Here is a 14,465-nt window from a genome sequence, read left to right on the forward strand (position 1 = left end):
GTATATAGAATAGCCACTACGAGACTTAGAAGGGCACTCAAAATTCCACTCCATTTTATGGAAAAAGATCCATTGGTCTATATCATCCCTCCTTTGGGGGCTTCAATCATATCACTGCTTTTACCTGAAATGCCTTTCTTTATTAAATTTATACCCCACCCATTCTTCTCCTCCAGTGTGAGTTCAATAACTTCACCTAGGTGAATTATTCCCCTAAGTTCAAAGACTATCTGTATGTTAATATCTTCCAAATTCACATAGCCCAAATGTTTTTCTGAGCTTAGGATCTGCATATTCAACTCCCACTACGTCTCCACTAGATGTCTTACAAACATCTCAAATAAAACTGAGTTCTTTATCCCACCCAGTCCCCAAAGGGTTCCACAGTCAATTTCCTCCCTACCTGTGTAAATGTCAACAATATCTGCCCAGTTGTTCAACCAAGAACCTGAACGTCATTCTTCAAACCTTGCACCCCTCAAATGTATACCCAATCCATCAAGTTGATTCTACCTTTAAAATGTATCTCGAATCTTTGTACTTTTTTCCATCTTATCCTAATGCAAGCCATCATCATTTCTCACCAGATTAATGTAAGAGCATACTATTTCGTCTCCCTACTTAAACTCTTCATCCTCTTTCTAGTCCATTCTTCACCCAACAGAGTTATTATGGTTTTAAGACATAAATATGATTAGATTGGGTTGTTGGAAAAGTCATGATGTATTTTTTTCTCTGTTTTTCGTTGCAAAAATGCATCATGACTTTTCCAACAACCCAATATTTCAATCCCCTCTTTAAAATCTTCCTATGGCTTCTTACTGCAGTTAGGATCAAGTCCAAAATTGGTAGGGAGGCTTTCAGGCCTTGCGCAGTCTGGCCCCAGGCCCCATCTCTGGCCTCATCTTGTTCGCTCGTTTCCTTGCTCACTTTGCTCCAGCCCAACTATATAGGCTTTCTTTTCATTTCTCAACTGAGCCAAGTTCCACCCACCTCAGGGCCTTCTCTCATCCTCTCTTCTGTTCTGCATGCCTGTTGCCCAAATCCCTTGTCTGATTTATTCCTATTTCTCCTTGATAGCTCACCATAAATGTCACTTCCTGAAACAAGCCTTCCAAGACCTCCATTATATGCTTATAGCACCCTATGCAATGATTATAGATGTGTTTCATTCATAATTTACCTAACTGATTCGTATGAACATTTGCTTTAAATCCGTCTTCCCCTCAGATGGTAAGCACTCCAAGGACAAGACTCATGTCCTTCCAACTCTCTATTATATCATCTCAGGAAAACACAGTGCCTCGAAAATAGTTTTTACTTAACATGGCTACTTTTAAAAAAATGTAATGATCACTCATTTCCATAAGGAGTTTCAGTTCTAGCACTACCAGTAACTAATTACAGGATTTGGGGAAAATAACTTAGAAGAGAACCAGTTTCCTGATCTCTTCAGTAAGTAGGTTGCACTGTACAAATCCTAAACTGATATAAATTCTTATGGAATGAAGCAGACGATAAATAAAGAGACGAAGCCTAGGTGCCATGTCTTGCTCTGACTTTCTCAGATTCTTGGATTATCTAGGACACCAGCCAAACCAAAGCAAAGGGGAGAAAAACTAAAATTATAAAGTGACACAGAGCATGAAGAACGTATTTTTTCCCCTGACATCATTATAAATGCCTTGAGCGTGCACTACTATGTTAAGAGATGGCTATTGTTTCTTCAGGGAGTACAATCCATTCCTTAGCAGTTTGTTCATACAGAGAAGTAGTCAGTTACTCTTGAGTAAATAATAGCCTTTTCCCAGTGGTAATTCCCTTTCCTGTTCAGTTTCCTCCATTGAATAACACAATAGAACTCAGCTCTAGCTTAGAGCTGAAAGCCAACAGGACATATAGGTCTGCTCAAGGTTCAGAGCCCACGGGGCAGAGTATATTTGACAGTAATTAAGCAGATGGCTTTTCATATCTCTTTCAAAGGTTAGCAGCATTAAAAATATGGCTGCACATAAATTCTTATTGAGAATCATAATTAACTGGATCAAGCTAGTTCAACTCAGTCACGTTATCCCTTCATAATTTAAAGATTTCCCCCAAATTAGGATGACTTTAATGGCCTCTGAAATCTATATTAATTTTTTTTAAACCTTACAGAATAGAAAACCTACAGCTATTCTCAATGAAGAGAAGACAGCTGCTATAAGAAGTTACAGTTCATAATCCTTTATAATCTATTTACTAGTGAGTGTTCACACACATCAGCGTCAAACAAGTGGAGACCTGATGTGGCAGCAATTTTAAAAACAAAGAAGTAGGAAGAGAGAGACCAAAGGAGAGAAGGCACATAACTTCCAACACGCAGTTAACCTGAATGGCTGCTGGGGACCCTCTGACTCCTCATATTCTATGATTCTCATAAGGAATGCAATCTGTTTTCTTTATAATTAACTTTTCCTTTTCAATATAATTAAGTTTTTTAGGCCCCTGTGTCCCATCCAGGACACAATCAGGAATTGTAATTGCTCATTGGTGTTTTTATAATTATCTTGAACAGCTGTTGGGAGAGAGATAATGGAGTTTTACCATGGATAACAGTGAAAACAGTTTTTTAGGTTAAGAAACCCTATAAGTATATCTTCTTAATCACTGTGCTTGCTGTGCTCGATTACAACTATTTGTGCTGTTCTTTCTCCCTCTCGAAACACAGGGATGGGATTTTATTTCTTTGTGTCCCCAGTTTGTAGCAGGGTACTTGACAGACACTAAGTTTACTATAAATATCTGTTGAATGAAAGTGATCTTAACAAGGCAGGGAAAAGGTATGAAAGCAGAACTATCAAAACTATGCCCTGGGCTTTCCAAGTACTTAAACTAGTTAATGACACAGTGCTACCTGCAGCACCCAGTTGTCAGTATTTACCACATTAATGGACCTTTCTTGGGGTGTCTGCCCAGATCACAGTGATCCCCTGAATGGACTACAGTAGCAATGTCTACACCATGTAATACTAATAGCCTGACTCAACCTCAGTGGATGTCAGAGGCAGACACCTGCCTCAGTTTGGGTCAATAGATTCTCTCTACCAGGGACTCCAGATTTAGAACAGACACATAGAGATCAGGAGTGTAGTATCTAGATAATACCAATGGAAATGCTCAGGGATAAACAGAGGGTTCAGGACTCCCTTCTGCTGATGCCTGTAGAGTCGCCCTGGTTCCTTCTCTTCAGATTCTTAGTTGTATGGCTCCTTCTTAGGAGTCCATGAGACAACCCTGTTTCGTACAACCCATTCCCCTTCTAATTTAAGCTGGCTAGAATTTACTTTAATTGGTTGAAACTTTATTTTATTTTATTTTTTAAATTAGTTTTAGGTATACAACACAGTGCAATAGTTATACTTTTTACCCCTAAAAGTGACAACCCCACTCCCCCACTCCTCGATATCATACATATCTATTACAATTCCATTGACTCCACTCCCACACTATACTCCACATCCCGCGCCTACATATATATTCAATTATAATTGACATACAATATTGTGGTCAATAAGCTTGAGGTATACAGTGCAGTGATCAAGCCTCTACCCCATCCATGAAGTGGTCTCCCTGACAAGACATGTGATCACCTGACACCCTACAAAATATTTACAACATTATTAATTATATTCCCTGAACTGTCTTTCATATCCCTGTGGCAATATTGTAGTTACCTATTTATGCTGTCTCATCCCTTCCCCTTCTCCCTCATCCCCACCCCCTCCCAACCAGCAACCATTAGTTGTTCCTCTATGTCTCTGAGACTATTTCTGTTTACTTGCTCGTTCATTCAGTTTTTAGATTCCACATATAAGTGAGATCATATGGTATTTGTCTTTCTCTGACTGACTTATTTCACTTAGCATAATGTTCTCTAGGTCCATTCATATCGTTGCAAATGGTACGATTTCATTCTTCTTTATAGTGGAGTAGTACTCCATTGTGTAAATGTACCACAGTTTCTTAATCCAGTCGTCTACTGATGGGCTTTTCGGTTGTTTCCAAGTCTTGGCTATTGTAAACAGCGCTGCAATAAACATAGGGGTGCATATATTTTTTCGAATTAGCGTCTTGGGTTTCCCTGGATAGATACCTAGGAGTGGAACTGCTGGGTCATATGGTAGTTCCATTTCCAGTTTTTTGAGATACCTAAATTGGTTGAAACTTAATAATACAGCTCTGATTTTTATTTTGGATATGCACATTTGTTTATATTTTTAACAAATATTTACAGTATAGATACAAGATGAATAAAACATGATTCCTATCCTTGATGGCAACAGCAATTAGTGAGGAATACAGCTAAGTAAACAGACAATTACAACAGTAGAATTACTATCCAGGGACTATAGTTTAGTTTTTCTCCAAAAGGATGGTAGGAACACTCCTAATTCAGTTTCTCATTTGTAGAATATATTTATATTTATGACAAACATACATTCTGGGTTCTGATTTCAATTCTATTTTGCTATAATCATACATTTCTATTGGTAAAATTCATGCAACCTGTATTAGGCAGAATTCTAAGAAGGTTCTCGAGATTCCAGTCCCCCTGGTATACAGATTGTGAATAGGGGTGAATTTCACTTCCATGATTAGGTTTTATTATACAGCACAGCTGACTCTAAGATAAAGGGAAACTATCGAGCTGGGCCTGACCAAATCACATAGGCCCTTTCAATCTGGACATTTCACTTCTCAGAGGCGCAGTGTCCTGATGTCTTAAATTGGTAGGTTGACGTGCATGAATTCTAAGGAATGCCTGGAGGTCAGAGATAGGAAATCATAGATTTAGAAGCACCGTTGCTGGCTTGAGGATGGGAAGGGCCTTGTGGCCAAGACTGTGAATGGTCTCCAGGAGCTGAGAGGAGCAGCCACCGAAGAGCCAGCAAGGAAATAGAGACTTCAACGAGAATGAGCCTGGAAGTGGACCTTCCCCCAAGGATCCAGACGAGAACTCAGCCTGGCCAACACCACCTCGACTTCTGCCTTGTGAGACCGTGAAAGAGAACCCAGCCACCCCGTGCCAGGCTTGTGACCTAGAGAACTGTGAGCTAATAAATTAGTACTGTTTTAAAAATACCCATTGTGCTCAGCAGTGCAGGTATATTGGTAAATAATACACTGGAATGTAATTCCCTCAGTTCTATTCTGTGATAGTTATTAGAGGCGTTCAGAAGCCCTCTGGCATGGACTTTTCTTTTTTCTTTCCCTTTAATGTTGAGCCTATACTTGACTGACAACCTTTCCTTTTTCTGCCTTGGTGATCATGGAAACACATGATGAGGTGGAACCTCTGTTACCTGGATACCTGAGTGACCACGGTGAGCAGGACCCCTTGCCAAGTGCTGATGAACATGTAGCATGAGAAGGAAGGAAATCTTCATTGTTTAAAGCCACTGAGATTTGGGGCTGTTAGTAACGAAAGCTTAACGGAGTCTATCCTGACTCAAACATGCTCTAAATAAGTTTACTCTATAATAACTTTTTTAAAAAGCTGCTTATACCTGATTCATAATAGCTAAAGACTGGAAACAACCCAAATGTCCACTTACAGAAGAATGGATCAACAAATTGTGGTATATTCATAGACTGGGGGATGGGTGAGAAAGGTGAAGGGATTAGGAAGTACAAATTGGTAGTTACAAAATAGTCACGGGGATGTGAAGTGCAGTATGGGAAATATAGTCTCAACAATACTGTAAAAACTATGTGTAGTGTCAGATGGGTACTAGACTTATTGAGGGGATCACTTAATAAATTATATAAATGCATAGATTGGAATATTACTTAATAATTAAGGAACAAAACTATTGGTACAGATAACACAGATAAACCTCAAAAGATTATGTACAATGAAAGAAATCAGATAAAAGAATAAATTTGTTTGATTCTATTTACATGAAGTTCAAGAATAATGAAAACTAATCTATGGTGACAGAAATCTGGAAGTGTTTGCTTTGGGGGAAGGGACTGACTGGAAAGGGACATCAGCAAACTTTCTGGAGTGAATGAATGCTCTATATTTTTGTTTTGGGAGATGATCACACAGGCCATGTTTTGTATTATCAAAACACAACAAACTGAATGCTTAAAATCTACTGCACTGAGTGTAAATTTATATAATTAATGTAATTTATTTTATGTAATTTATGTAATTTTCATGTTGCCTAGACTATGACAACAGTGTCCCTACTGGTTTCCTTGTTCTGCTTTCTCTGTGTCTCAAGCCATCCAAATCACTCTCCTCTCAACTGTGAACCACTTGGTTGCACCCCTAGAAACCAAGCCTGAAAATGTAATCTCAATAATCCAACATCATAGAGTTATTTCTATTGGTGCTTGTTTTATATGATGTATAGTTACTTATTTGCATATTTTGGAGAACTTCGCTCTATGGGCTTATATAGCATCTGACATACAGTAGGTACTCAATAAATGCTGGAATTAAATTTGTTCATATAGTTTGGACTCAATTTTTTCTTATGTAAGTCAACCCGGGTAGCATTAACTAGACCTTGCTGGACCCACTTCTCCAACAGTAATCTCTCCTCTGAAATTTTAAATTTGTATGGCTTTTCTCAGCAACTTCATTTTATTCTTCTAAGAATAGTTCACTGCATTCTTGGAATCACATACATGTCACATAAAGGGATTTGTCAATAAAACCCTGTATGTTTATTCCTTACCCATCACAATTGTAACCATAATTCAAATTGTAATAAGAGGTTTCATTAACATGTTACTTGAAAGATCAGATCCAACAACAATTGACTTATTTCTTCAGATAAATATGGGATACTCTCTCCAATATAAACTCTGAAAGAACACTACAAATTGTGGTCAAAAGAAAGATTAATGGGCTATAAGGAGAACATACTTATGCTTCAGGAAAGCACAATTAACCCATGACAACAATTTTTGAATGAGGAAGAACAAAGAAATCTGATATAATGGATGATGTGTGCGTGTGTGTGTGTTTGTAGAATGCCTAACTTTTCCTTTATAAGAGACTGAGTTATCTCCAAAGAGTATTTTTACTTCTTTTAAAAGTGAAAGTGTGTTCCATCATAAAATCCATGTAGAATCTCAAGGGGTCTAAAATAGGTACAATAATCTTGAAAAAGAAGAACAAGTTGGAGTCTCACTCTTCCTGATTTCAAAATTCATTACGGAGCTATAGTAACCAAAACAATGTGGTACTGGCATAAGGACAGACTACAGACCAATGGAATAGAATAGAGAGCCCTGAAATAAACCTTCATGTATGTGATCAAATGGTTTTCAACAAGAGTGCCAAAACCATTCAATGGGGGAAAGGATAATCTTTTCAACATATGGGGCAGGGAAAACTGCATAATCACATGCAAAAGAATGATGTTGGATCCTTCCCTCACACCATATACAAAAATTAACTCAAAATGGATCAAAGACCTAAATGTAAGAACTAAAGCTATAAAACTCTTAGAAGAAAACATAGGAGAAAAGCTTCATTACATGGGATTTGGCAATGATTTCTTGGATATGACATCGAAAACACAAGGAATAACAAAAAGTAGATAAACTGGTCTACATCAAAATTAGAAACTTCTGTGCTCCAAAGGGCAAAATCAATAGAGTGAAAAGGTAACCTAGAGAAAGGGAAAAAAATATTTGCAAATCATATAACTGATCTGGGGCTAACATCCAGAATATTAAAGAATTCCTATAATCCAATAACAAAACAAACAACCTGATTGAAAATTAGGCAAAGGATTTGAAAAGACATTTCTCCAAAGAAGGTATACAAATGGCCAATAAGAACATGAAAAGATGCTCAATATCACTAATCCTCAGAGAAATGCAAATTAAAACCACAATGAGATAACACTTCATACACATTAGGATGGCTACTATCAAAAAACAAACAAAAAAACCAAAAGAACAGAAAATAACAAGTGTTGGTGAGGTTGTGGAGAAACTGGCACCCTTGTTCACTGTTGGTAATAATGTAATATGGTGCAGCTGCAATGGAAAACAGTGTGAGTTTCTAAAAAAATTAAAAATAGGGCCGGCCGAGTGGTGCATTGGCTAAGGGCTGGCTTGGGATGCCAGAGGGCCCTGGTTCGGATCCCACATATGAGGGCCAGTGACACTGCCCTTTACAGCTAAGATGCTGAACAACAGCTCAACCTGGAGCTGGGCTGCCATGAGTCGCCGGCGACGGCATAGGCTGCAGCCCTTGCTGCAGTGGGTTGCCATGGGCTACCGTGTGTAGCCAGCAGCCAGCGTGAGTGGCCAGCAGCTGCAGTGAGCGGCCGTCCAGAAGCCAGCGACTGATCTGCCTTGCCTGGGAAAAGCGCAATGATGGTGCCAACTTGGGCCAGTGAAGCAACGTCCTCCACAACTAGACTGAAGAACAAAAGGACAGCAAGTTGTCTGTTCCCCTTCCCCCAATTCCCCAGCGCTGTTCCCATCCCCCAATACCCCAATAAAAAAAATCTTTAAAAAAAAATTAAAAATAGAATTACCACATGATTCAGAAATTCCACTTCTGAGAATATACCCAAAAGAATTGAGAGTAGGCCCTCAAAGAGACATTTGTATACTCACGTTCATAAGCATTATTCACAATAGTCAAAAGACAGAAGGAACCCAAGTCTTCCTTGACAGATGAATGGATAACCAAATGTATGGTGTAATCCATACAATGGACTATTTTTCAGCCTTGTAAAGGAAGGACATTCTGACACATGCTACAACATGAATCCTAAAAACATGGTAAGTGAAATAAACCAGTAACAAAAGGACAAATGCTGTATGATTCCACTTTTATGAGGTACCTACTATATTTAAATTCAGAGACATAAAGTAGAATGGTAGTTGCCAGGGGCTGGGGGTGGGGAGAATGGGGAGTTATTTTTTAATGGGTATAGTTTCAGTTTTGCAAAATGCAAAGAGTTCTGTAGATAGATGGTAGCAATGGCTGCACAACAATGTGAATATACTTAATGCCACTGAACTGTACACTTAAAATGGTTAAGATGGTAGATTTTATGCTATGCATATTTCACCACAATTTAAAAAAAATTAAGCAAGATAAAAAAAGAAGCGCATGTATAATGAGAACATGTTTGAATTATTTAAAAGGTTACTTAGAAGTCTTCAGGATTGCACTGGCCTTACTGCTTGGAAATTCACTTTTATGAAACCCATAGGATCTTACTTTATGCCATCAGAATAGCATTATATCAAAAGCAAAAGTTATGTGCCTGAATTCAGTCTGGGTTGCTGAGTAGGTTGATTTAATTTCTTTGCAACCTGTTCTAAAGTGATTACAACTACAATCTAGTGCCTAGCACATAATTGAGGCATACACACAAAAAACTGAAAGTGAGGAACACATGAACACAACTAAACAGGCCTAGATATTATTTTCTGATTGTTTTAAATATAGTGATGTGAGACACGTGAGGACAGAAAAGAAAACCAACTCTATATTTGCTCTATTAATTGAAACGTAACAATAAATTAACATTTAGCCAGGAAATGTCCATGTAAATGAACCAAAAGTAACATATAAAACAAAGCAAATCATTATAACTCTGTGGGAGCAAAACTTTTTTCTGAAAATATTCCAGAAAATATTTCTCACTATATGAACAGACTGAAGTTTCCAATTTCCAGTTGGAAGAAACCACCAAAATAGGTGAATATGCTGAATCTGAAATAAATGTCCAGTGAGAGTAGAATTCGAACTCTATTTACTTGACATTCCAAATAATGTCAATCACTAATGAGGACTGCTGGGAGTAACTCTATATCCAGACCCATATTTAACAAATGTGGCTCCAGGCAAGTTCTAAATAATTGCCAGTTGTGCAGAGGAAAAGGTGGCTCATAAAATATTTGGCAGTGCAGAGTAGTGACAGGGTTCATATCGGCAGTTTAGGACTGGATGGGATGGATGACTTAGACTAATAAGCTTCTCAAAGAGATTCCTTCTACAAGATAGTATAGTAGATATATGCCATTCCCCTCTTTATTCTGCCTGGCAAATCTAAATATTATTCAGATATCCAGTCCTCACCACAAGGCCATGTGCTGGGAAAGGTGACACCCCCGCCCCCGCCCCCAGGTGTGAATCCAGGATAAATCCTGTCTGACTCCCCTGAGATAATCATGGTAATCTCATTTCAAGCACCAGTGAATGGTTTGCCAATGGAAACGTGTCATACTGGAGATCCTTAGCAGAGACTTGTTTAGGGGTCTTGTGCTCTGCTAAAGGAAGTTTGAAGGATAAAGCTTCTCAAAATCAAGGCTAAAAGCCTACATGTGATAAGAAAAGGTGCAGAGGGAAACAAATATCTCACTCGGGTTGCTCATGATTTGTTCAGAGAGCACTACTTTTATCACCCTTCCCATTCATTAGGATTCTTTGGCAGCAAGCAACAGAAATGAATTCAAGCCAACTTAACCAAAAGGGAATGTATTAGGGACATTGGGGTCTCAGAAAACACAGGCAGGCTATGTGATCAGACTTGGAACAGAAAGGAACTAAGAGATATCCAGAGGATAAGGAAGTAGGAAGCAGAATGATATTATAGCACAGGGGTTGGCAAACTTTGGAGATGGAAGAGCCGCCAGGGGTCAGCAAACTGTGGCTCGCGAGCCACGTGCGGCTCTTTGGGTATGCACATGTGGCTATGAAGTAAAATTTTACTTATAAAATTTGTAAAGGATATTATTCATATAATGGTGATTATGTAAAAATATATTTATGGCTCTCAAATAATTTTTAAATTGTTGTGAGGGACAGGATTGGCTCTTCCAGGGGTCGGCAAACTTTTGAGACCAAACGTACCCAAACAGCCGCATGTGGCTCACAAGCCGCAGTTTGCCGAGCCCTGTTATAGCAGAAACCTCTGATCAGGTCTCTGTGGCTCCAAGAATAAATGTCGTTTATACAAAATCACTCATATTACTTGCTTTCTATTCTAAACCTAACGTATCATTGCCCATGCTTAGGCCACATGATGACCCATGGGGCACATCTTGTCAAGGAGAAAAAGATCTGACTTCTTTAGCTTCCAAACAGGGAGATAGGCACCTAGATTTACTGTTCTTACTGTTCTCCCATACCACGTACGTGTGTGTGTGTGTGTGTGTGTGTGTGTGTCTGTCTGTCTGTTTGAGGGAGGGGGGTCTACCACAAGAAACAGACATTCTACAGGGAAAGGAGTATAAATACTGACCAGCAAAAAATAAAAGAAAAAAAAATGCCCACATCACCCCTGTGACCATCACAATTAGGTGTTTCTTCTGAGCACCACAAGAAGTGAAACAAATATATTGGGTTGTTGAAAAAGTCATGACGCATTTTTGCAACGAAAAACATAGAAAAAATACGTCATGACTTTTCTGACAACCCAATAGTTATAATTTCCACAAACTGGTACTATGTGCAGGAATAGGAGTAGCAATGAAAAAAAACCAAAACCAATTCAATCCTTGAAATAATAGAATTGATTTTCACAGATATTTTACAAGTCATACAAAGAAGAAGGGTTTGTTGTTTGGTAGTATCCCTTTACCTAATTCACTGAATTCACCTAATTCATGAATGGCTCTGTAAAATTTTTGGTCATTTCTGACTACCTAACTATAACCACCCTCAAAAGAGAAAAATTTATGGCTACTGTGGATATTCAAAAAAGAATATGCCATGGACTTTCAAGATGATTCCAGAAAACGTGTGACTCAATGGAATCAGAACTGGATTAAATGTAGAACTTCCCAAGGTTACCATAGTATGTCAAAGGGAAAAATGATTCTTATATGGGTGTATAAATTCTAATGTCTTTGACAAAAGAGCAGAACACAAAACACTCCAACTCACCTTGTTCTTTAACTAAAAGGCTTATAAATTCTACTTATGAATATAAAATAAATAATCAAAATTGTAATTTAAAATGGATAGTATAGGAAACAAGTACTGAAGAACTTAAGAGTCAGCATTTCACTTCAGAGACTTATATGGGTCTACCATATTGTACGTCTAAACAGAGAAACAGAAGACCCTTGAAATTGCAGAAATGTGTCTCTACTTCCTTCCTCCCTGCAACACCTAATAATGTTCAGTGCTAATGACAGGTTTCTTCCTCAAAATTTCTTGTCATAAATCCCATGAATGATATTTGATTATGCATGTGAAAAGGGTCATTGCATTCTTAAATGGTTCATGAGAGTCAGAAAGATGGTTCCTTACAGTATTCAAAACAAGCAATGTACACAGCTGTACTCATCCAATGGAACTTTCTAAAGAAGGATTGCTTTTCTCCTAGAAGTAAATGTTCAGGTTTACTGGGTATAACATCCTATTCTGAAAACCTATGGGTTTCTGTACATACTGGGACTTTGCTTCCTTATCTTTCAGGTCTGAGCTGAAGCATCTTTCTCTGTGACACCTTCCCTTAGGCTCCGAAGACTAGGTTAGGTTTGTCTCTATATGTCCCTACAGTATCACAGCACTTACAACACTGAATGAGGTACCCGATTGTGTACTCTCTGCCTCTTTCCTTAGGGCAGAGATTGTATCACTGATGCCACAGCAGCAGCACAAGTAGGCACTCAGCAAATGCTTGTTGAATAAATGCATGAATATTTCTTTATGAAAGTAAAACTCATGATTAGGCCCACCATCTTTCCCCCTCATGTTTGTCAAAACTAGATACAAAGAATCAGGAACACAATAGGGAATTTGAAAACAGGGATTCAATTTGCTTTTTCAGATGGACTTCCCCTAGCAAGGACTGACATTCACATTAATTTCAAGTCAATATCACCTCTTAGGGATATGGCCAGAGGATGACGGGCCACACTATATTTTTAATTACAAAAACAAGACATATGTTCAATCGATACAGTAAGGTGGATCCCATGGTGAGTCCACTTTTACTCAGTAGGGCTTGACAGCAAGCACTAAATCTTTCCAAGGGTTTCAGTTTCATTTGGCCTCCTTTAGCCCCAGGAGTTTTTACACAGTACACATTTTCCACATGTAATTAAGTAATGGAGAGTGAGTTGTTATCCATGACATATAATTTTCGATAGTGGGGGAAGGTATGACAAAAGCTGCAGGCAAGATCATTAATCTCCTTGGATCCCTGCACTGCCAAATATAGCAATTCCTTCTTCATCGTATTAATATAGCTCTCCGTCTGCATTTAAATTGGAGTGATTGTGTAGAGGAATGACGTTGAATAGGAAACCCCATAGAAATCAATACGTGGTACACGGTAAAAACCTAGGCTGTAATATGTCTCTGGGTGATCCAGAGTTGAATAATTTAGTATATCAAAGTCCACATGTGGCTTAGGGCATAATTACACGATTACAGGATTGTCGAAAATCTAATGATGTGAAAAAAAGGGAGGGAGTGATTATGTAAGTCATGTATATATAGCAGCAACTTATTAATTTTCACTAATACTCACAGACCCTTTGTGAATTATATAGATCAATTAGTATATGAATAAATACAAGGGTTAAAAAGAATATGACAAACAAGGATGTGATCACACAAATGTACACTACTAGAGACTAAAGGTCTTAGTTATTTAAAATGTTACCGGTAGTATATTTTAACAGCTTTTTGTAATTACTCCTAATCATACTCCCAAATTTGTGACCAGTTCCCATTTTTATCTCAATTGTCAATAATTCTGAAAAGGAGTTGCTAAGGTATAAAAACCAAAAATTTTCATATAATGGAAATGCACAGAGAATCAATAATTTCAACTAAGGAAGAAACTATTGCCAAATAGCAGCATGAACTGTAAAGAAATACAATTTATAAAAATCAGCTTTTAAAGTAACATTATATAACACAAATTATGCAATTTAAAAGAAAAGTACACTTGCATCTACTGAACCATGATAATTTAAGTGGTAACTTCCTGAAGCTTGATAACAAATTAATATTTAATTGCTTCAGGATTTGGCTCCACCAAGGCAAAATCAGGGTTCTTGTAACAATAGTCTGAAAAAGGTAATATATAGGCATAGGTTGAAAGATGTACCTAAATGAGTAATGAACTGGACAATCAGCCTGAAGGAGACAGGATGATATGTTGGATAGCACCGAAAAGGCACCTGTTACTACACACAAATAGGACACCAATCTACCACTATGCCTCTATTGGTGATGTACAGAGCTGATTAGCAATATTTTCTTCTTTGATTTCCTTTAGTGCTTTAAATTCTGACACTATTTGCTATTACTTACCTCAGTAAAATCTATTATAACATATTTTATTGACATGGGGATTAATTCATGTTAATTAGATTTCTCTTTATACATTCCTCAATTAAACAGTGTTGTATTTGTTAGAATACCAGGTCACCATTTAGAAGGAGGAGGAGGAGGAGGAGGAGGAGGAGGA

At 37.9% G+C, this 14,465-nt stretch overlaps 1 protein-coding gene across 1 annotated transcript in view; it reads right to left on the reverse strand.

Moving 5' to 3' along the window:
* The window catches only part of PATJ (PATJ crumbs cell polarity complex component), a 351,381-nt gene that overhangs the window by 126,983 nt on the left and 209,933 nt on the right, over positions 1-14,465 (reverse strand). The window lies entirely within an intron of this gene.

This window comes from Hipposideros armiger, unplaced genomic scaffold, assembly GCF_001890085.2.
Source record: "Hipposideros armiger isolate ML-2016 unplaced genomic scaffold, ASM189008v1 scaffold_240, whole genome shotgun sequence".
In the NCBI taxonomy this organism is placed as follows: domain Eukaryota; kingdom Metazoa; phylum Chordata; class Mammalia; order Chiroptera; family Hipposideridae; genus Hipposideros; species Hipposideros armiger.